The sequence below is a fragment of the Mauremys reevesii genome, linkage group 16 (genome assembly GCF_016161935.1).
Source record: "Mauremys reevesii isolate NIE-2019 linkage group 16, ASM1616193v1, whole genome shotgun sequence".
Classification (NCBI taxonomy): domain Eukaryota; kingdom Metazoa; phylum Chordata; order Testudines; family Geoemydidae; genus Mauremys; species Mauremys reevesii.
The window spans coordinates 26,359,144-26,384,012 of NC_052638.1; the positions used below are offsets into that span (position 1 = coordinate 26,359,144).

General features: G+C 37.3%; 1 protein-coding gene across 4 annotated transcripts in view; it reads right to left on the minus strand.

The window, feature by feature from the left end:
* Positions 1-24,869, minus strand: part of LOC120384350 (transcription initiation factor TFIID subunit 4-like) — a 195,573-nt gene that overhangs the window by 58,416 nt on the left and 112,288 nt on the right. The gene's annotated exons all lie outside the window — the stretch shown is intronic.

The following is a 24,869-nucleotide window of genomic DNA, read 5'->3' on the forward strand; positions in this document are numbered from 1 at the left end:
TGGGCAATGATTTGGTTTGTTCAGAAGAGGTTTTTGCTTTCTAAGCTCTCATTGATTTAACTGCTCCACCTCCACAGAAGATAGTAAGACACTGTTTCAAGTGCTTCAATGGTGGTTTGAGGTTAGACAGGTTTTACTGGGACAAGCACACCTCCTCAGTGACAGGAAAAATGAATTGACAGGAGTGCTTAGAAATGACTCCGTAATTATTTAACTGCAAATTGCACAGACAGTGAAAGATCTGAATTTGCTGATCACTGCTGAGTGATCAGGTGCTTAAATAAACAAACAGAACATGATGTGTGTTTTCTCATTCACTTTCTGTTTAAAAAAGCAGAAATGTATATGAAATGTCTTATTTCCTGCATCATTTTGGATTTTATATTACTTCTTTTTGCAATTTATTCTAACTAGATTAATTGTATATGTTAACCTTCTTTGGCAAAGAAAAAGAATGCTTAAAATGTAGTATATTTAACATTTTAAATCTGGCTATTCTTTGACATCTTTGCCTACTGTGAATTTAAGTTCTATTGTCTATTTTGCAATTTAAAGTTTGCATGATAATTTCAACACAAAAATTAAGCACATCCATACAACTCGATCATCTATTAGATAAAAGAATTAATTAAATACCAAAGTGAAACATGGGCATAATGTCTCTATGGTAGTGCAAAGGTCTATATGTACTTCCCTTTGCCAACTTGTATTAGGTTTTTAGCTCAAATATCTTTGGCTGTCTTCCAGATTAAATGCCAGTAAGACAGACCTGCCCGCTTACCCTTTCAAGGTAGATAGGAACAGTGGTGAGCTCTAATCATTTACAAAGGTCATGATTGGAAGCTAGCCCGTAAGCAGTCATTTAAAATTCGATTGATCCCTATTTGTAGTCAGGGAAAGAAAATGGACATTTCAGCTGTATTGTAATTATGAGGCTTCGAGGCAACTGTAAATAGATGTGCAAATCTAGATACTGGCAAATACCTTAGAGAAGAAATTATTACTATAGTATAACACATAGCCAGGAAAGGTTGAAGATAAAACTGCATATAAAAAAGATCAATCATCTTTTTGCTAATTTGCCATGCTCACCAGCCTATAAGGGTTATCACAATTATCAGAAGTCTGCTGAATATTTAAGTTAGGACCAACTGGCTTAGCATGATCTCAGACAAAAGTGTAAAGCAGAGGGCTAACCCAGAATGTGAAATTTTGAACTGGAGAAGAGTTTTAATTTTATGGGAGGTTACGGTCAGAAATGCCATATGAAAGGCAACTGACATAATACAAAAGATATTATTCAAATACATCATTCAAAGTTGGAATTCCTAGACCAACTGCACCTCGGTCCTTTCTTAGGCATATGTACTATTTTGTATTACTGTATACAGTATTAGTTGAACGTTTAATATACGCACATAATATGACTGACTAAGTGTTCTCAGAATCAGAATTCCTTGACTTTTGTACATGCACATTCTGAACCATAAACATGACACTGCTGTAGATTTTGCAGAGTGGGGAAAATCCTTCCTTACCTCCAAGTCTGCCAGTTCACAGAGCAAACCTCGGCAGATTTGAGAGCCTGCAAAGTGTCCCTAGCCTCTGTTTGCCAGAAGCTGGGAATGAGCAACAGGGAATGGATCACTTGATGATTACCTGTTCTGTTCATTCCCCCTGGGGTACCTGGCATTGGCCACTGCCGGAAGGCAGGATACTGCTTGATATCACAGAGCCATGTGCCTAGTGTGTTTATTTTAATTACCACAATATTGACTGTTCAAATAAACACACAGAGCATGTGCAGTTGACTATAATACAAGACAAAGTGTGATCCAGTGGATACGATACTTGTCAGAGGACATGGGTTCTATTACACAGACCTGTTCTGTGTTCATGGGCAAGTTACTTCACCTCTCTCTGCCTGTTTCCCCTCCCATCCTTTGTCTATATTATGTAGGCTATAGGCTTTGCAGCCAGGGATTGTCTCTTACTATGTGCCTTATTTATACTGCCTAATATAATGGGGCCCTGATCTCTAGACATTACTACAATATAAACAAACAACTAACTAAATAAATAGTTAGTACATTTCCAGATGTGAAACTCCAGATACATACACAATACAGTTTGTGAACATCTGGCTCATCAGTTCACACCATAGTATCCTGTAGGAGAAAATTGCATCCCACATATAGCTTTATTACTTTTGTATGCAACCACTTCAAATATGTTCAAGACATTTGTCATCAGTGAGATGCACAAGTTACAATTTTAAAAATAAGCTGCTTAGTTTAAAAAGTGCTGACGTGAAACTGATGCTGTATAACTCAAAACTCTCAAAAATCTTTAAAAAGTCACCTTTGAGATGTAATATGAGAAAATAAAAGTCAAAGGGGATCATTTAAAAAAGTTACATTTTCTGAAAATAGGGGCTCAATAAAATTACATTCTCAACAGTATCTACAAAGTCACTATTATGACATTATGATTACCAGAATAAGTCTTGATCCTGCAAATGTGATTAACTTTACAAACTAGTCCTCCCACTGAAGTCAACAGAACTCTTTACAATGTGTAAAGTTAAGCACAGAGGTCTCTGCAGGATCAGGGCCTTTGGTGCCATCTTTGTGAAATTTCAGGAAATACTTTATAGTAGAGTAAACCAGCTCATCATATATATTTTTATACTTTTCCAGATTACGTGGATATTTAATATTAAAGTCCAGAGCTTCGTTTTCACAGACTTTTTACATCTAAATTTATATTTGAAACCCAAGCTAGATTATTCCCTTTGGAATGTGAAAGCTGCTATTAATTTCTTTCCCTATTCCATCAATCCCTCACCTCCATTTCATTTACACCACCCCTCCCCTACCTATCCTTTTAGCCCTCCTGCATCACTCACAATCTCCCTGCCTGGCCTCATATTACCTCTCTCTATCAGTCTCTCTCCTTGCTCCCTAGCCTTTTTTCTGCACCCCCAATCTTCCCAACACAGACATTCCTTCATTTAATAAAGGTATAGCTTTATTAAATACAACATGCTACATCAACCAACAGGATACAACAGCTTGACTATAGTAATGCATTCTTTTTGTAGATCACTTTCATAGTGCATTTCTTATTCACTATTTCTCTAACTAACCCTCTGACAATTAATATACTGTACAACTGAAAAATAAGTCTTAAGTCTTTAGGAGGAGGACAGTGGCTCTTTTGAAATGACAGTAATCAGACAAGTAAATTTTTGATAATCAAGATATATATTTAGAACATAACCATGCCAATCTATACTATACAAGAAAAAAAGTTTGTTCCTATACAGCTGTCTTTCAACATTTATAAATTCATAAATACAGTTCATTTTATAGCTTTTTAAAAGCATTAATCATTAATAGCTTCTTAAAAGTTTAAAAATAAAACATCTTTTATGAGTCTTTTACCCTTTTCTGTCTGGCCAAGACTAATTTTTAGTGTGCTTTGAATGCAGCTGAAATTTACTTGGCTTTGGTGTTGTTGTTGTTATTTAATAACAACTTTAACAGATGTCCTTTCTCACATAAAAGCATCTTTCTAGCATTGCTGGATGAAAACAGCACTGAGGACATTTCTCATTACTTAACTACTGCAAAACCAGCAGTGAGAGTACAAAATATCGTTTTGTTTTCCTTCACACAACTGTTCATTATATTATTTTTAGTTTCTCAACAAAGAAGTGGCAGATTACAAATACACCATATTTAATATCAATCCCAACTCCGCCCACCACATTATTATAATTGCGAGAAAGCCTGTAATTTTGGCACATGGCATAAGCAAGCTGATAGTGCGTCTACTTGAAATGTCAACGTTACCACTGCTTACTAATTATTTTCAAAACATAGGAATATGTGTCATGGTTATTCATGTTGTGTTTTGGAAATAATTTTAGAACAGGAATTTTAATTCTCTTCTGTGCAACGACAGATAATATGGTGGTGATAGTTATAGAAATACCAATAAACAATTCAATTTTAAATGTAAATACATGCCTTCCTTTTTTTTTTTTCTTATATTTTGCCTTTTCTTCTACTGGCACGTCACATAACAGTAAGAAACGTCCTGTTAGGGAGATCAGAATGGGTTTGTTTGCAAGACTTTTTTTCAAGAAACAAAAACTAATGTTACAACATCCATATATGAAATTGTGTATTACATAATGAGAAAATACAATGGTCTAAGATTACTCTCCAGTGTAATTCTACTGATTTGTACTAGATATGAATTTGGCCTGATGGCCTTCATATGACTGTTGGACCCTTTGGAAGTGAAGAACTACAGATCTGAATCCAAATACTTTTTCTAATTCTGAAAATTAAATAGCATGACTGCTGTTAGAATTCCTACTGCAGACAGATGGTTTTTCCTCTTGAGAGAATGGGAAAGCAAATATCCCAGGAGGTGGAAACCAACAGATTTCAGGTCTTCTGGGATCTGTTGAGGTTAACTATGCAAACATACTAGTGAGTTTCACCTACTGAATTCCAGAGCTTGTTAAAAGACAGATGTGAGTTAGAAGCTTCCACCAAAATTAGCCAGGAAATTATATTTCAACGTATCTCATTTTAATGTATATAACTATGATATCTCAGGAATATTTTATGATACACATAACAAGATGGGCCTATTATTCTGTTAATAAATGTACTAAATAAAAATAAAATTAACAAGCCAATACTGGAAGTATTTGTTGAAAATAAAAATGCATAATCCTTGTTTTTAAAGGGGTTACCCACCTGATCTTACATTTTATGCACCCAAATCACTGCAGTCAGGTAGCTAGATGCCTCCATGCCGTGACTGGCACCCACGATTATTTCCTCTTAAAAGTCAGTATCATATTCTAGATCATAGGCAACTTTTAAAATACAGCTATTATTTTAAGTTAGCATCTAAACTACATGAGCAAAGTTCATATTTTGGAACATGGTGCTTATGTGTTTCTGCACCAATACACACTGATAGGTAGAACAATCTAATAACAAATGTAGACGCTTGGCTGAATACTCATTCATTTGGTTCTGATTATTATAAACTCCCAGTCATTATAGTATATTCTTTCATACACTGGTCCAACTCCTGGTCTTGGCATATCCACACTCCTGCCACTGAGGTCTAAGTAGATCCCAAGAGAGAGCTCCATCAGGATTGCCAATATAATATTATCTTATCATCAAATCCCACCAATACCCAGGATGGGGATGGACTCCATAATGCTGATTCCTACTAGTAGCAGTAGAAGGAAAGGTTTATATTATGATAGCACCCAAAGGCTCCATTATAATCTGGGATCCTATTGTGCTGGATGGGATAGAAACACATAAGAGAGACAATTCCTGACCTGTAGTGTTTACAATCTAAAGATACAAAACAGTTGAAGGGTAGGGAATGGGGATATAATACACAGTCAAATTAATATGGTGAAGAATTGGTCCCAGGTTTATTAGTTACATGTATTGCAGGCATTTCCCTCCCCCCGCCCCCATTTTTTTTTTAAACTGGAGGTAGAAATGGGGACATGACTTGCGGACCCCCTGGAGTACTATAGCATATCTTTTTTTTTTAAATCCAATCTTGATTTAAAAACTGCCAGTGATGGAGAATCAACCATGACCCTTGTTAAGTTATTCCAATGGCTAATTACCTCACTGTCAAAATTTTGAGACCGGAAATAAGGCGTAATTTGTCTAGCTTCAACTTCTAGCCATGAAATCATGTTATCCCTTTCTCTGCTAGATTGAAAAGCTCCTTATTAAATATTTGTTCCCCATGTATATATTTACAGCCTATAAACAAGTCACCCATTGACCTTCTCTTTGTTAAGCTAGGTTGATCTCCTTGAGTCTATCACTATAGGGCATGTGAGGCTTCAAGCGGTACCCAAGATTGTGACGCACCTTGCTACCACCTACCATTAGCATGAGGTGTCTTGTCTGTGCTGGCTGTGGATCAGCTTCCTGAATCCACCAGCCTCTGGGAACACATTACCTTCCAGGACTCGCTCTCTCTGTACTGGTTAGCAACAGGACCAGTGTTGACCCCCCCCCCCCCGCCCAAAGACAACCCAGTAGCTTAAGCATACCCTTTCTCAGAGCTCCAACCTTGTGGGCACTCTGGTTTACAGTTTATCAATCAAATAGTTTAAAGTTTATCAACATCCTTCTTCAACTGTGGACACCAGAACTGGACACAGCATTCCAGCAGCAGTCACACCAGTGCCAAATAAATAACTTCTCTACTCCTACTTAAGAGTCCCCTGTTTATGCATCCTAGTATCCCAATTAGCTTTCTGAGCCACAGTGTCACACTGGGAGCCCATGTTAACTCCCAAATCTTTTCCAGAGTCAGTGCTTCCCAGGATAGCGTCCCTCATCCTGGAAGTATGGGCCTACAGTCTTTGTGCCTATATATTTAGTTGTATTAAAATGCATATTGTTTGCTTGTGCCCAGTTTACCAAGTGCTCTACATTGCTCTGAATCAGTGACCTGTCCTCTTCATTATTTACCATGCCACAATTTTTGTTTCATCTGCAAACTTCATTGGTGATGATTTTACATTTTCTTCCAGGTTACTGATAAAAACATTAAATAGCATAGGGCCAAGAACCAATCTCTTTGGGACCCCACTCGAAACATACCCACTTGATGACAATACCTTATCTGCAATTACATTTTGAGACTTATTAGTCAGGTTTTAATCCATTTAATGTTTACATAACAAGTATAGCCCAAAAAACCCCACCTCTATTGACAATGTTCTATATGTAATTTTCAAACATAATGTGGTCAAATAAAAAATAATTATCTCCACAACAAAGCTATATGCTGCCCCTTTGAAATTGTTATGCCTGTGACTAAATGAAATTATCAGTCCGTCAGCCATGATGGCTATAGGTCTAGTCAAAAGAGATCATGACTTTATTGTACTGTATAAGATATATTTTTCTTTCCCACGAGCCTCTAACTCAAAAAACTGTTGAAAATTATTGCTTAATACTATAAAAAATTCACCTTTGGGCAGAGACTAAGCTGGGAACATTTGAGGCCCCAAGGTGAATGTTTCACAAAGTAATGAGCACCTGAATACTGTTTTGGAACTTTAATTAGAGCGGTTGCGACCAGATGTCACTACTGCTATAGACCCATGCAGCTTATTACTTCTGGTTCCATTAACATTTGCTCCATTATTTTAGTGAGAATATAAAATTACATTTATGGTTCAAAAATTGTTATGTGCATCCTTGTCTTTTTTTGTACACCAGTACTCCCTATGATTTTCTCAAGTCAAGCACCTCACTCATTAACCATGATTTTTCAGAAAATAATTATCAGTGAAACATGAAGTGACCTGAAGAAGAACTCAATGTAAGCTTAAAAGCGTCTCTCTCTCACCAACAGAAGTTTGGCCAATAAAAGATATTACCTTACCCACTTGTCTCTAATATCAGTGAAACAGTCATTTAATTTCCTTAGTTCCATAAAGCAACAGATCTATACAAACTTTCCAAGACTTTCCTTAACTGCTCTTTACTAATAGCTTAAAAAAAAATCAGGGTATTCTAAATTTATAATTTTCCAAACTACTTTAAAAAAATCTTTTTGAAGTCAGATTTTAAAAAGGAATTCATTATCAGATTTTTTTTTAGTCTTTTTAAATTGTATGTCTCTTCATTTATTAATAGGCTGACTTTCTCTCTAGTACTACTTTATTCCCAAAATATTTATAAATGCTTTTCTCATTCCCCCTAGTCCCTTTGATTAACACATGTTATTTTGTGGTTGCCATTGGTTTTTCCTTGGAACCAATTTTGTATATTTTTTGCCTGGTTGCCTTCCTGATTTTCTATTTTCAGCACTATTTCTTTTTAACTTAAGATCTTTGAGTGGTCATATTTACAGCCACATTAACTCCTACTTACACCATTCCTTCTTTGAGGTGCAACAAATTACATTTCCTGTGTTAATTATAGTATCTTTTGGGTTTTCCCAGATGACTTCTAGAATGGTGGACTTTAATACTTCCTTCCATTTGACCTTGTTCATTGGATTTCTTCCGTCTTCAAAATTTGCTTTCTTGAATTCTAATACACTTGTACAGTTCATCTGCATGCTGAGCTCAAGTTCATAGTTACCAGTCCCAAACTTCTCTATTATTCTCTCTTGCTCCCTCCATTCCCAGGTAAATCAGTACAAGTACCAGTAGATTTTGGGTTGTTTCTCATTTAGTCAGAGTCTTCACTTTTTTAATTTTAAAATGTTCTTCCGTGTTTCTTAAGAAACTCTTTCATTACGCATGTTTGTTAAATGTGTTACTCAACAGATAACTGGGGTAATTAAATTCCCCATGTACATGGTACCTTGTGGTTTTGAGTACAATTATATCTGCTCAGGAATTTTACCCCACATTCTTCATTGCTGAACTATAGCTTTCTTGCTGTGTAACACAACCCGCCACCACTATTACTTTTACATTCTCTCTTAACTACATCTAACGTTTGAAATAATTAAAAACTACTACAGAGCTACTTTGCTAAGAACCATGGAAGAACTAGGTTCCTATTATTTACTTTATGGCAGTCAGCTGAAGTCTGATTTATACAGTAAAATCCTAGCTCCAGTAAGTCAATGGGGAGTTCTGCCAGTGACTTCAATGGAGCCAGGATTTCACCCACACAATCTTCAGTTAAAACTAGGTACCTTCCTATTTTTTAAAGGCAATATTTGCAAATGGTTTTTACAAAACTTTACTGAACATGTGTTAATACCAGAAAGGGCTTGGCTTCACTACCAGGGTAAATCGACCTAAGTTACACTACTCCAGCTATGTTATTCACATAGCTGGAATCGACATAGCTCAGATCAACTTATTCCGGTATCTTCACTGCGCTGCATCGAAGGGAGATGCTCTCTGATCGACTTACCTTACTCTTCTCTGGGAGCTGGAGTACCGGAGTCGACTGGAGAGCGCTCAGCCATCGATTTAGTGGGGCTTCACTAGACCTGCTAAATCAACATCCACTGCATCAATTACAGACATGTTGATCTCCAGGGTAGTGAAGACAAGCCCAAAAGCTTCTTATGGGAAATCTGTATCTTTAAATTGTCATTCATTTTAGGAAATGAGAAAAATGTAGCAATTTACTAAAAATCATTTGGCTGTAAATAAGGAATTTTAATCAAGTGGTTAGAGAGAATGTCACTGGAGCTAATTTTTAAAGTGTTATAAACAGATGGGGAATGGGTGACGTAGGGGATAGTTGTGCTGCTTTTGTAATCTGGATCATGTTTTGATCAAGTCAAAGTGACGACAAAACAATTTTAATTTATTCTATAACTATATTCAACTTGACATGAACGTACTCTACATTTGGCAAACATAAGAGTGGGGAAAAATGAGTATTAGGAATGAAAACAGCCAAACTCCCACTTTTTTTCCCACCAAAAAACTTCAGGGGAGGTGTTTGGAGTCCATTAGTAAAACACAAATTCTATTTCGGAATGTGAAACATGCCTGAGATATAAATAATCTAAATCTTTAGAAATAACTAACAAAATTGCTACCACTCATTTCTCCTACAGATGAAGGGCACAAAAAACTAGTGTGGGGACAAAATATTTCATACACTGACAAGTAGCAAATTAGGGAGTCTTATAAGTACAATACGGTAGTCATGCCTTTCTATTGATCACATATAATTTACATCTTACAAAGATGTGAATTCTTGCATTCTCACTCCACAAGGAAAATCTCAATGATTTATTCATTTCAAATAAAAAATAGAAGGTAGATGAGAAGAATTACTTCACAGGCTGTAGCTTTCTCAGGGCACTAGTGCTAGGCTCTTCTTTCGCACTGCCCGAAGGGGCTTTGTGTGCAAGTCCCTCTAATTAACAAGGTGAATCATGCAGCAGTTCTCTAATTAGTGAACATGACAAGCCAATGGAAACAAGCAGACAGACCTGGTGTACAGATATGGTCAACAAAAAGCATAGCAACATGCCATTAAAAAAATGTATATTTCATGTAAATAAACTACAAAAAGTAAGGGAGCCAGTGTAAAACCTATTTTTCTTTTTCATGTTTTATGCTTATAATTGTTTTCAGATATAAATAATGACATAAATCAAGGTTTCCAACTGTAAGTCATACCATAACACCTCTCCAAAATCCGAAATGTAGCTAGCTATCCTACTCAAAACAAGCAGCTGCTTAAGGGGCAGTATTTGTTTTCTTCCTTGTTTCTCCATTTTAAAGAGCAGCAGTTACATTAAGTTTATAGTTTTGAAAACCCCTAATTAATCCCTCAGCATAGGGATACATAAAATGGATGTGCTAGTTTCACCTTTGTTCTCATTGTTCTATGCATTATAAAAAGCTCTCTCTGTATATATACAATCCCACAAATTTCAGTCTTTTGCATATGGAAGGATGATCAATAATCCTAATAATAAAAATTACAGAATGATATCTGCATTGATAAAACAAGATGGGACAATCCAAATTGTACCCCATGTCACAGAATTCTTCCCAACTTCCCTCAATCTTTCAGTTCTCCACTATGCTTCCCCCAATGAATACCCCCTGCACCTAAAATACCCTCAAAACATCAAGTAGTATTTTAATTAATTTTCTATTCTTTATTCTAAATTAATTTCCTGGTTTATGCTCTAAGGACCTTAAAAGCACTACAACTGTCAGTGGTGGAAGGTACCAACATTAGTAAATGCTTCTCCATAGCAAAGTTGCATAATAAGCTCTGCTACTTACACTCCAGTGTATCTCATCAAATGGACAAAACTGTGGATTAACCTCGCCACAAATAACGCCCCTCAGAGCCCCAAAATAAACACTCTTCCCATCCTCCTCTTCTAACTGGAGAAATAATATCCTTCTGCCTCACCCTCCCTCTTCTTGGACAACCTCACTGCTTGGACCATTGCAGTTTTAAAAACACTGGGGTGTAAATACTAGTCCTTATGTAACAATAGCATCACAGATGTAAATTAGAAAACTATTTTTAAACTGCTTTAGCATAGAATTGGATGACTCAAAGTCATGTTACAATGAAGGTTTAAATTTATGATCTATAATGTTATTTCTTGTGAAACTGTGATTGAACAGAAATGTTAAATAACCTATAGACTATTTAAATGCACTCAGTATGTTTTCACTTATTTACGAGCTTCTCCTAACTTCTCTTAGATCCCATTCAACATAACCAACCTTAGGACAGTACCCAGCAGCTTTAAACACAGACTGAAGAGTATCCTCTTAACATCAAGGCATAACTGATAATCTGCTAACAACTGAACTATGATCTGCCATATGCACAGAGAAAGTATTCAGCAAACAACCTGTCACAAATGCTTATTGTTTCAATAACCAATTCACCAAAGGACTTTGCTTCATAAAATACATTACAAACACTGGCACATTATTATCAAAAGGCAGTTGTAATTAAATGTGAAACAACTGGAAAAACACACACCAGATTGAGGTTTACAAGAGGTTGGGTGGATCAGAAAGCTCTAGATTCCTCTATGCATCTTAATATAATGAAACCAAAATAAAGTGATTCTAAAAAATGTGCTAAATAGGAGATTAAAAATAGAATCTTATCTAACATTCAAGAATATCTAAATGGTTGATTTTTCATCAACTTTTATACACAAGGATGATTTTTATATAAACACACACTGTACTTAAATAAGAAAATTATGTAACAGTAAGAGGCAGCTGTCCATATGTAATATCTTCTATGAGACAATACAATCCATCACCAAGCAGCCAAATTCTGCTCTTATTTGAACTGGTGTAAATCCAAAATACCTCCACTGACATCATTTGAATTACTCCAGAATTGGATCAGTGAGAAAGAGCAGAATTTGATTCAAACTGTTTTAAAGAATAGAAACAGACTCTGGAAAATGAACACAAGAGAGTAAACCCACTGAATCAAACAGGCCAAAAGATAATTTCTTAGGCAAAACATTCAGGTCATTGCATCTTTCACCTCATATTCTACCATCTCTAGCATTTTCCTGATAATGGTTACCACATTGGTTAGGTGTTACTGTCTTGGTGAACGTCTGTGTTTATACCGCTTCAGCTCCACTAAAAATTAATTGAGGGTTTTTATGAAATGTACTTTTATTTCTTGAAAGTTCAGTAGTATAGTGGAGCAAATTACAGAAATTTTACCATCATCAATTATGCAACAAGGACAATTTCAGAAATTTGTATAATAGAGATAACAACAACTTTCAAGGTTGTCAAAGCATGTATTACATTGCCCTATGTTAGCCTGAAAGAAATTTCCATAAATAGAAACAATCAAAAGAGTCTTGAGTTGCACTAAGGGAGAAGTTGAATAGTTTTAGGAGAACAGCTCCTGGGTTGTCATTAATAATTTCCAGTTGTCCACAGCAAATCAAGACTTTGAGGAAGATCTTTTTCCTCCTAGTTCTCTATTAATGAATTGGAACAGGACTAAGACTCCCCTTTTTTGGTGAAAAAGTATTAAAAAAATCACTTGCACATCTAGCAAAAAAAAATGTGCTCAAAATTTGGGAAATTAAGACAATGTAACTGATAGCAAATTGCACATTACCAATAATACCTGGGACCAAGAGAGATTTCCTAATTTATTAAAACAATATACCATAAAAAATTGAAATTATGTCTATACCCAGCACAAGCAGAACTACCAGATAAATAAAGGATAATACATATTTTGCACTTACATAGTATCTTTCTCAGGGCACTTTACAAATATGAATTAAGCCTCACATCATCTCTATATTAGGTAAAATATGGATTGAGACCACATGACATATTGAAATGCAGCCACCTCTGAGGCCAGAACGCAGTGGCTGAGAAAAAGTATACTCGATAGTTTAAGACAGGAGTAAACAGGAATATTTTAATCAATTTTAATGACTGTCACTGGAATTTAGCCCAGACCCTGAAATAAACTCCTCTATTTTCATGAAATGTGCCATGGATTCTTCAATAACCAAAAACTGCCTTGCTCTCTTTTCTTGTGTGAAACATGACATCTCCAGAAGCTCTCTGGGCCTGATCCAAAGTCCTCTGAAGTGAACAGACTTCCATCAACATCAGTGGGCTCTGCATCATTCTTCATACTCCCTAACCCAATTCAAGGGGTGTAGAATTGACCTCAGTTTGCTCAATCAAGGTAAAAGTAGTTAACCTGTCCCTTAGAAGTCTCTCACCCAAGCGTGAACCAGCATGATTCTAACTTTGCTTATGTCAGAGGATCACAAACAAAGGTGAGGTGACTGCAGGATTCAAAAGTTCTGAGGGCAATCTAGTAACAATTCCTCTTTTTACACAGGGCAACAAAAATGATTAGGGGGCTGGAGCACATGACTTATGAGGAGAGGCTGAGGGAACTGGGATTGTTTAGTCTGCAGAAGAGAAGAATGAGGGAGGATTTGATAGGTGCTTTCAACTACTTGAAAGGGGGTTCCAAAGAGGATGGATCTAGACTGTTCTCAGTGGTACCTGATGACAGAACACGGAGTAATGGTCTCAAGTTGCAGTGGGGGAGGTTTAGGTTGGATATTAGGAAAAACTTTTTCACTTAGAGAGTGGTGAAGAACTGGAATGGGTTACCTAGGGAGGTGGTGGAATCTCCTTTCTTAGAGGTTTTTAAGGTCAGGCTAGACAAAGCCCTGGCTGGGATGATTTAGTTGGGTTTGGTCCTGCTTTGAGCAGGGGGTTGGACTAGATGACCTCCTGAGGTCCCTTCCAACCCTGATATTCTATGATTCTATGAAAATGCCCTCTCCCCCGCAGTTGGCAGAGTGGGGAGGCACAAACCTTGAACAGATTGCAGGAGAGGTAGCATAGCACTCAGATGTGAGAGTACATACCTGGCAGGCAAGGGACTACCCCCCTTTGGGATGTCTCCCCTCCTCCACCACATATTTAAAGTTTCCTGGTGGCTGTCACACCCATTCTGCCCTTAGCTGTAGTGTAAGGCCTGTATTTTTAGGATGCTGCAGGTCTCACTGATTGCCTGTTTGGGGGATCAGAAAACAATTTTTCCCGCTGGACTAAACTGGCAGACATTTGGTGATCTTTGTCACTTTCCTTACAGTATCATGGGGACACACTTGATTTAGACTCAATAGTACTTTAATACCAGGAGAGGTAAAAGGTTTAGCTTGTTGCAACTTGTGGCCAATGTCTAGGGCTGACAAAGGCTAAAGGGGCCAGTAAATGAGACCCAGGATTTTGCCAGAGGAACTGTGCCCGTAGGAAAAGGGGAGACAAAGTCTTTTCGGCCTGTGGTCTGCTTTTGCTAACCTCTGCCCCCTCACCTGTGTCTATTTTTTTCCAAGAACCACTGTTAAACCACAAGCATGGTGTTCATGTTAGAGGAGTTGGCAATCATCAATGATAGATCTACACTAAAATATAGAGATCAATCTTCAGTATTTAGTTTAATCTGTCTTGAAATGGGAGCTTGCAAGTGCCAAAAGAGTCAACGGTAGCCTAGACAGTGAGTGACCTTTGACAGTAATGTACTTTTGGTGACTTTTCTGATCTGTACCTCTTAGTAAATCACATTAGGTATCCCCATAGATTCTACTGCTACACTACAGCAGTGAGACTATTTTGCTTCTGTAGCACTGGCAGATGCACACCAATGTCACAAAACTGTGCTGACTCAGGACTTTAGGCCTTCTTACAACAAAAAGTTACCATATAGTCCGACAATTTAACCACAGCCCTAAAAACCAGCATCCAACATAAAATGACAAATAAAAGCACTAACTGGTGGAATGGCAGAAAATGTCCACATTACCTTCTCCTCCAGAAAAAAGGTTTCCAGAAGACACTTCCTCCTACTGGGATAGTAGTAATACACTATTTAAAAATACATGCAGGAATGTGTTAAAATACCAATGTTGTTCGCAAGTCCTGCAGTACACCACTATTTTAAACGATGAAGTGGGTTCTCAGAAAACAAAAAACCTCTTCTGTATCAACTATGCTTCCAAACAACATCTTTTAAACCAGATTTGTAAAATTACCACCAAAAATTACATGTTTAAAGTTAGAGAATAAATAAAAATCTGAAATTACATAGTTTCCCATAAAATCTGTACTGGTCCCATCACTCTCACCTTCATTTCATACATATTTATTAACAAGCGAACATTTTCTATCTCTACTGTCTTCCTGAATACAATTAACACCTGATTTTTTATGTTCAGTTTAATTTCCCATTTTGTATCTTTGACACCTCCCTAAAGCCTACTTGACTTGTCTGACATATTTGCCAGATATTATGAGCACTTCTTGCAGGACGGATATTTCTTAATCTTATCTTTCGGGTAGTTAACAGATTTTCATGTGGTCTGACAGGCGAATACAACTTTGGTCACACAGGGTGAAATACCCCTTTAAAGGTAATAATACTGATAGCATGTCAGAAATAAAGATTAGGAAGGCTCTTCAGAAATCTACATGTTGTGTTTCTAGTTTAAAGGCACAAAATGTTTTTTTTATGTATATACCGGTAATTATACTTACTTGTGAAACTAAATGTGCAGGGTAGTAAGGAATGGGATGGAGGAGTCACAATATGAATTGCAAGAAGATTTAAGATTTTTGTTTAGATTTTTCCACTTATTCCTAACTGTGTAAACCCATACAGGATAGGTGAGATAATATTTATTGGACCAACTTCTGTTGGTAATAGAGACAAGCTTTCGAGCTTACACAGAGCTTGTCAAAAGTTTCTCCCTCTCACCAACAGAAGTTGGTCCAATGAAAGATTTAACTTCACCCACCTTGTCTCTCTAATATCCTGGGACTGTTATGGCTACAACACTGTATATAAGACCATACAGTCATTAACTATAGTTGCATTTATACACAAAATTTTGTAATGCTTTTCGGTCACTTCTCTTCTCTCCCACATTATATTGAGAGATATTTTAAAGAACTAGCAACAGCTGAGTCAACAGAAGCTCATCGTCAGTTAAGAAACAGAACAAACATATAGCACCTTTTTCCAGTTTTTCCCTTCTATATCTCACATCATTCTGACTTCCCCAGAGTCAAAACATGGAAGCTAACCACAAGCTTCAACAATATTCTTTCAAGACTAAATAGGAACAAGAAATCCTATGAACTGTTACTTAAACTGCCTAATAACATAAAGAAAATGAGTGACTTTCTTTCAGACATCTAAATTTCACAGATATTCAAATCCATGTCTGGTAAACACACACTTAAGGGAAAACTGACCATGCTGTTTACATTAGAAATGGTAATAATGCAATTTATTTACTTTTAAAAAATAATATTACTAGAGGGAAAACAAGCACTTTTTTATCAACAACACGCTGAGCAGTCTCTCATTATTCAATTAAGATGATGTGCCTATCAGTAGAGTGTTTAATGGAGAACACAAAATATTTGTAATACAAAGACTAAACTAAAAACAGCAAATGAAAGCAATACACCTTTAGTCTTCCCCAGACACATTAATGATCAACTGCCTGGTTTGTATTTTAAGTATGATTAGAAAGCTATGCATGCATCTAAATACAGATAGAAATGTCTAGTGTTTTACAAATCACAGAAAATGATACTTCAACTTTTACCCTAATTACAACCTGTAATCTAACCAATAGTAGTTAATATTTTATTGGGTTAAACTGACTGATATTGATGATAATTAAGGCTATGAGTCAGTCACGGATTCCGTGATTTTAAGTGACCTCCGTGACTTCAGCCCTGGGTGGTGGGTCTCTGGCTTCCACAATTTATTGTTTATTGCCCACATCCTGGCCATAACTTTTACTAAAAATACCTGTGCCAAAATTAATGATAACAAAACTAACTTTTACCAATGTGTACAGGAATATATACCCCCCCAAAAAAATAATTATTAAAGGGACGAATCCTGTTGTGCAGGGTTTCCTGTTGGAAAGCCACACGGGAAGTCTACTGTATCCAGTTACAGAGACAGACATACTGTATATCAAATTGCATAACTTCTCTGTACCTCATTTACCCATCTGTTAAATAAGAGAACATTCTACAGAAGTGTTGTGAAGATTAATTCATTAATGTTTCAGAAATTACTTTGAGATGCACAAGAAAAAGTTATGTTATAATCTCAAACGAAAAAAACACCCTACACCTGTTCTGACAGAATGAAGGTTGAAATTAAATTGCCCTTTGAAACACTAACAGATTGTAAAAAAAAGTCTCAATGACTGATACAAAGATTCAAACACCAAGCTTAACTTTGCCCCTGTATCCTTGTTCATCTTTCACCTGCCGGTTGGAGATGATTATACCATTTGCCACAAAAAACTTCAGTCTGCTCTACTAAGTATATACCACGTATATAAACTACCAAATAATGGCCATTATTTGTAGAATGTTAGAACAGACACCTGTGCTTCCAGTCTATTATCAGAAGGGGTTTCCACTATGTATCAGGAGTATCAGGGTGGACTGGGGATAGACTTTTCTATTTGGGCCCTGAACTAAAGAGACTAAAAATGTGTCAGCAGGAGGTATGCAGCTGATTGCTGATGGCCAGCTGCCTGCTGCCGGTGCAATGTGCAGTACCCAGACTGAGTGGGCAGAGGAACAGAAGATTTACTAAGGTGCCTCTCAGCCCTCTCAGGTTAATCCATGTGACTTTGAGAGCCTAAAGGGATTGGGGGCAGATGAAAGCTGGTAGCTGTATGCTGCCTGAAGCACAAAGAGGCTGCCAAACAGGGCTTACAAACATGCTAGCTCAGCGGCAGAATTAAAGCCCTCACATGGGTTTATTCTTGAATCTGAGGCCAATGTGTAGAGAGTGGACAGGAAACGGGTGATTTGACCTAGAGGCTGAAGTACAACTTGAAAATATAAACGTTTATACACAGTAGGGTAGAGGCCTGACTCACAGACCAAAACATCTGAAAATCATGCCCCTCTTGCAGCTACCTGTCCTGGGTTCTAGCAATAAGCTGCTGCTGACAACTGCTCGCTTCCCACCTATTAAACTGGACACATGCTATCACATTCTAAAGTCTAACACACACACACCTTGCAAGATCAGTAGGGAAGAAAGCCTGCCATGGTGTCTGTGGAAAATAAAGGTTTATGATTTTCCATATTTTTGTCTTGAGCCAAATGAGAATCTTTTTATTTATTTTATCCTCCCATGGCATCAAGTAAGTTCAACTGTCAGTCTCTACTGTGGGGAGGAAGTGCAGTGGGGTAACGTGCCACTGCCTGTCTTTCCCAAGCAGTAGGCTGAAAATTCAACCTCAGCATGTTCCCTGCAGGGAGTGGTAGTGCAGATTAAGCCTCTGGAAGAGAGGAAGCAGAGTAGCATGCACTCCCAAATGCCTCTGAGGGAACTTTCTGAGGAGCCTGCTGCTGCTGCGAGGAAGATGCAACTCAAAAACTTAGTTTTGCAGATCAAGGAGCATGGAGGTGGGAGAATGCCATTTCCTCAGCTCTTCTTTGACCCCATTCACCTGAGTACCCAATAGGGTTGCCATCCATCTGGTTTTTACCCAGACAGTCCGTTTTTTTTGCTTCCATGTCCGGGTGCCATTTAGGGTTGCCAGGTGCCCAGTTTTCGGGGATCTGGCAACCCTACATGGTGCCCAAACCAAAATCCAGTTACTGTGGGGCGGGGGGTGGCGCCGGTCATTAACCCGCACCAGGCCCTGCTCAGTCGGGGCCGTCTCCTAGCTGCAGGCAGGCTCCTTGAGATGATCCAACAAGCAATGGGGGGTGGGCGGGGGGAGAGACAAGGAGTCTGCGATGGGGGTGAGGCCTTGCGAGTCTTATTACCAGCAATTAGAAAGGTGGTCAACCCTAGTGCTCAAAAGTATCTGCAACCGACATTCCTCCCTCTCCACCCACACACTCCTCTCCAAGCATGTGTAGGGAGAAGTAATTGGTAGCTCTAAAGCTGAGGGGAGTACTGCTAGTTATTTCTTGTGATGCTGCTGAGGCTTAGTGATGCGGTCTGGGGGGAAGAGGGGACGTGAAGACTGTGCTATCATTTGTCCCTCCTTCAACCAGGGAAGTCAAATATTGGAATGGGATGTTTTCTTTAACACAAAAAAAATTATAATGACACACACACAAGCCTAGGGCCCAATTTTGCTAACTCAAATTTGAGTAGCCCTGTTGACTTTAATGGGACTATTTGCATGAGTAAAGGTTTGCAGGATTGAGCCCCCCCATCAATCTGTGTGCAATGTGAAAGATATTTTCACAATGAAATGTCTAGAGAAATGTCTTTCTCTTTTTTTAATGAAAGATTACATTTGGTAGAGCAGAGTTTGTAACGGCCACTGTTCTTGGGGACACCTTCAGAACAGCTCTGCTTAAAAACTTTACACTCCAGCTTGGTAAAAAGTCCTATGCGCTACTTTCAATTGAGGATAAGTGGCTACAATAAATCAGTTTTTGAATCGTGAGTAGACAAAAAGTGAGAATGACTGTCCAGAAGTGAAAAACTATTTTTTTCAAAGATATATTACTCAAAACTTCAATCTTCCCAACTAAGAGACAAACATGGAAACTTTTATGCAGAATGGAAGTTTAATAACTTTAAGACACACTCTTCTCCCTTTGTGTTCCATAATTATTCAGTATTAAAAGTCACTTTTTCTGCAAAGTTTTTCAAAACTAATCTACCATGGGAACATACGTAATTTATATCTAGTCTGCAAATAACCTGTTAACATTCCACTTTCTGCAGAAAACTGTGCTCCCCCCAAAAGGTATACGTTTCCTTTTATTTACCATTGTTTTCCTGACCCACTTCTCACATATATAATGCTGAGCCCCTGCACATGCATTTGCTGAATCAGAGCCACAGTACTCAATTCTCTATGAGTGGCCCCCCTGTGCCCTTGTGGAGCCCTACTGACTTCATGCCTATTGACCTGTACAGCAAGAGTTGGAGGATCACAGCCTTAGGTTGTCCACCTGCTGTGGTGGAGACTTCATAATTGCCTATAAAGCACAAGTCAACTACTAACTGATGAGAGTAAGAAAGAAATTTTTCTTGTGGGCAGGTTATTCCATAATTATCAACTACAGAGGTAGGTAGGTAGGTAGGTAGGTGTGTGTGTGTGTGTGTGTGTGTGTGTTGAATACTTTCAAACAGGACACTAACTAGATGGGCCACTACTACAAAACAATATGATAATTCCTTTGTATTCTGGTGGTATACAAACAATTATCAAAAGAAATGTAAGCGTAATTTATCAGGACATAGAATTAAGTTATATTTTTAAATATAAACCAATGTATGGTATTTAGATTCTTTTAGCTTTATGCTGTATCAATCACTGGATAGTAAAATACTTCAGTTCATCATATTTTTATTAGACATGCATGTTTGTGCAAATATTTAAAGTATGGTACATGTGACCACATACTAAATTAAAATGAATATCAGACTTTTTCAAAAGTATTCCTTACAGAACTATGTTTGCAGTAACTGAATTTTCTATTTTATGTACAACATTTCTACTTAGCTTAAGAGTTTCCTATTTTCCATAAGGACACCTATCACCTATGACCATTCTGGGATAAACATAATTGCCAGTATCATAGAAATGTAGGGCTGGAAGGGACCTCGAGAAGTCAAGTTCATCCCCCTGTGCTTAAACTTATACCATCCCCGACAGGCACTTGTCCAACCTGTTCTTAAAAACCTCCAATGACAGGAATTTCACAATCTCCTTTGGAAGTCTATCAATTATTACAAGGAACCCATTAAAATGTTTTATTAATATGGCTATTGTCTTTGTATTTTGGAGCTTTAAATAGCATGTATATATCTAAGAAACCTGACACCATATGATAATCACTGATAGAATCTAATTAGTCCAGAGAGAGAGAGGATAAAGCCCAGGCCTCCTGTTCTCCATTCACTGGATAACACTGCTATAAGCACAATAAAATGTTGATATTAAATATACATCACAGGATTGAGTGCTCAAATACCTGGGATTGTGTCTACTTTCCTAGAACTAAATCTAAGGCTGTCTACACTTTTTTTTTGGTACTGGTGTAGCTACAGTTTTGTAACAACAACACAACACAAACAAACGAACAATAAGGGTCTGTCCTTCAAATATGTACAGAAAAAAAATCAAGCTTAATTGGTAATAATGCTTTTCATAGAATCATAGAATTCAAGATCAGAAGGGACCATTATGATCATCTAGTCTGACCTCCTGCAAGATGCAGGCCACATAAGCCGATCCACCCACTCCTTAAGCAAGCGACCCCTGCCCCATGCTTCGGAGGAAGGCAAAAAACCTCCAGGGCCACTGCCAATCTACCCTGGAGGAAAATTCCTTCCCGACCCCAAATATGGAATTTTCCTCCAGGGTAGATTGGCAGTGGCCCTGGAGGTTTTTCTTGAGACTCTAATTTTAAAACTGCATGAATCTTAAGAATTAAAGTTTAAATAACAGGAAAACTGACTAGAGCAAAACATGTATACATAAGGATACTAAATTTTCACTTATATTGTTCCGGCTGTTATTCTGTTAATTGAAATAAACTATTGATCATAAATTTATTCATAGCAAAAATATGGATAATCAAATTTGATGTGACCTTCTGTGTAAACATTTTTAATTCTTCAACCACACAGATTTTTTTTAAGAACAATTAGTATCAATGACTGGAAATATCTGTCTTAATTAACATTACTGTCTGAATCTTTTGTAAACGTAATATTTCCTGAGTTGGAAAATCATGATAGACTGATAACACCGAAACAAGACATTTTAAGTGTCAGTACCAATTGACACTACATGATATTTCTCATCACATTTAGTTAACAATGGCATTTGATGCCAGTGATGGTGTCAATTAAAATGTGAAGCGTTTATGGCTTCTATATTATAGTTTAAATGCACGTATGTAAACAAGAGAAACTTTTTTTCAGATCCGTATTCTAAAGGGATACCATATCCGAAAACATACAGTTTGTTCACTAAGAAAGATCAAACACTGGTTGTACCGATAAAGATAATTAGAAGTAAAATTAACATCTAAAACATAAACTACAATAGAACTACAATCAGTTTCTCACAAAAAAACGAACATTTATGAGGTAGAATAAATTGTTTCACTCTGCACAAAGATCTATGTGCACTACACATGGGTATAATATAGGATTTGATATACCAGATCAGACCATTAAGCTCATCAAGACCAGTATCCTGTCTGTTGCAGTGATCAACACTGGATCATTCTTAGGAAGACAAAAACCCACCTCCAACTATGGATCACCTCCATTGTTCACTCTGGGGAGAAGTAGTGTGGTTTTATGGGAGAAGACTGGATGTAGTTTAGATTTTTTCTGGACTGAAAGGGGCAATCCTCAGCTTGGGACAACTTTGGGGTAGAGGGAAGGCAAAAAAGCTTTCCCTTTATGCTTACCCCCAATTAATCCACTTCTTGTCTAAACCAGTCTTTCCTGCTTCACAAAGAAAGAGATTAAGACCTTCCTTTTGATCCTTGGCATTTTGCCTTCTATTGTCCAATCTCCCATTCCTGAATAGGAACTACAATGTCATGCCTTATCCTCCAACCAAGCAGTTCTTTTATTTTACAACTCTGCCCTTGCAAAAGATGCTATGGAGTGTCTGGTCCCTAATATAACAAACATGTATGTGTGTGAACAGCTCTGTGGAATTCAGTAAGAGACACTCTTGCCTAAAGTCACACACAAACATAAATGTTTGTAGGATCGGGGTCTAGACTGTGTTTTAGCCTTGGAAATTTAGCAGAACGTGATAATTCTGCAGATCTTTAGTTAAAAAAATATCTATGGAGAATATTTATTTGTTAAAGATATTAATATTTGTATTTCAGCAGCACCTAGAGGTTCCAGTTGAGGATCAGATCTCCATTATGCTAGACTATGTATGCACATATAATGATATATTGCCCTGCCCCCAAAAACTGACAATCAAAGTAATTTATCAGGATTTGGTACCATACTGCATGTCTGATGTTGTCTTCCTTCAAAAGAACAAAAATATTGTAAAAATAGTTCCAATTAGTATGCTTGATAATGCAGCAGTATTTTCATGAGAGTATCTTGTTTGACATAGCCAGAATCATTTCTTTCTGAGTAGCAAGTTTGCACAGAATGGAAGTCACAAGAACTTTAACTGTAGGAAAGCCATTTACCCCAAAGCTTGGCTGTCTGATATATACCTTTGTCTTAATACAATGTTTTTCTATCATTTTGATAAAGAGAAGGAATTACTAAAAATCAGTTCAATTGGCAACTGCCCAACATAACAGAAAACTTAATAGGCCAAATTCAGACCTGTGGTGTTTTCTATAGTCCTTGTCCACACTGGAAAAGTTTATAAGTATTTTTCTGCACTAGGTAGCTCCACCAGGTGACAAACAATGGAAGCTATAATATATACAGGAAGTTTCTGTCTGGTTTAGGTTTTTGTTGTTGTTGTTGTTCTTTTGTTGTTGTTGTTGTTTTTTACCACCGTGTTGTTAACCTGGTAATAAAAATGCCTGTATCCCATCTATACAACAGCTTCAGTACTGACAGAACTGATACAGAAAAACATTTACAGAATGTTCCAGTTTAGATGCACCTTTATTGGTCAAATAGAGCATTAAATCAATCACTATTCCAAGATCAAATTCCTAAGATTCTCCTTCTTTCTTTAAATCTTCTAACCCTCAGATGATTTAGGGAGCTAAATGGAGATTTAATAAACTTATTTTCTGTTCAGGAGCTCAATTCCTGGACAGAAAATAATTCGTTATAAAAGTCCTTTAAGAAAGAATAAATTGTTTCTTACCAAACTCCTTATGCTTTTGGTTTTCAGCAAAACCCGAATATAGGGATAATTGCAGTAAATCTGAATCTATTTACAAGCAAATACCACTACTACAGAATTATTGAGGTATTATCAATACAATGTTAAGAAATTATATTTTGCAGAATTGTTTTTATCCCTTAATAGTTAAATATCCTGAGCTGTATCAGAATTACAATATTTAGCTCAGAAGCAACTTTTCTTTTTAGTATAGGAACAAGAATGGTTTAATATTTCCATGTCAGTGCTCCAATAGTCTAACTTTTTTTTTTTTTTTTTAACAGTGAGGAGTGTTATAGATTTGTGTACAAATATATCTAACATCCTTTCCAAACACTTTTTGCATATATTATCAGAACAGGCTGCATTTCAAAAGCTAGATGCTTAAGGCCAATTTAACCCTCCTACAATGAAAGCCACTCTGGGCGAGGCAGAGAAAGTGTAGCAAGCAAGTGAAGGACGCCACAATGCCCAGAGGTTTGCAGCAGGCATAACACCTCCAAGGGCACTGGGAGAAACATGCTCCCTGACAAACTCATGCAATAGCTGCAGAAAAGGTGCAGTCTGCAATCAGTGCATCCCCATAGTCATTGGCCAGCACACAGGGTGTGACAATTTGGAGGAATCTATGTACAGCTTATGAATTCTGTTTGATATTGGGGACTGTCTGTATCTGGGTCAGAGTGAAAACTCTGTTTTGATTGTAAGGCTAGTATTTGCCTTCTCTGCTGTCCTTTGCCTCCATGCTGAGCTAAATCCCACAAAGGCAACAGGAGAAATTCTTGCACCTGGCACAGGGCTAACAATAGAGGGTTAAACTTTGCGTATCTCTACACAGTAATTAAAAACCTGTGGCTGGCTCATGCCAGCTGAGGACTTGTGGGGCTCAGGCTAAGTGGCTGTTTATTTACAGTGCAGATGTTTGGGCTTGG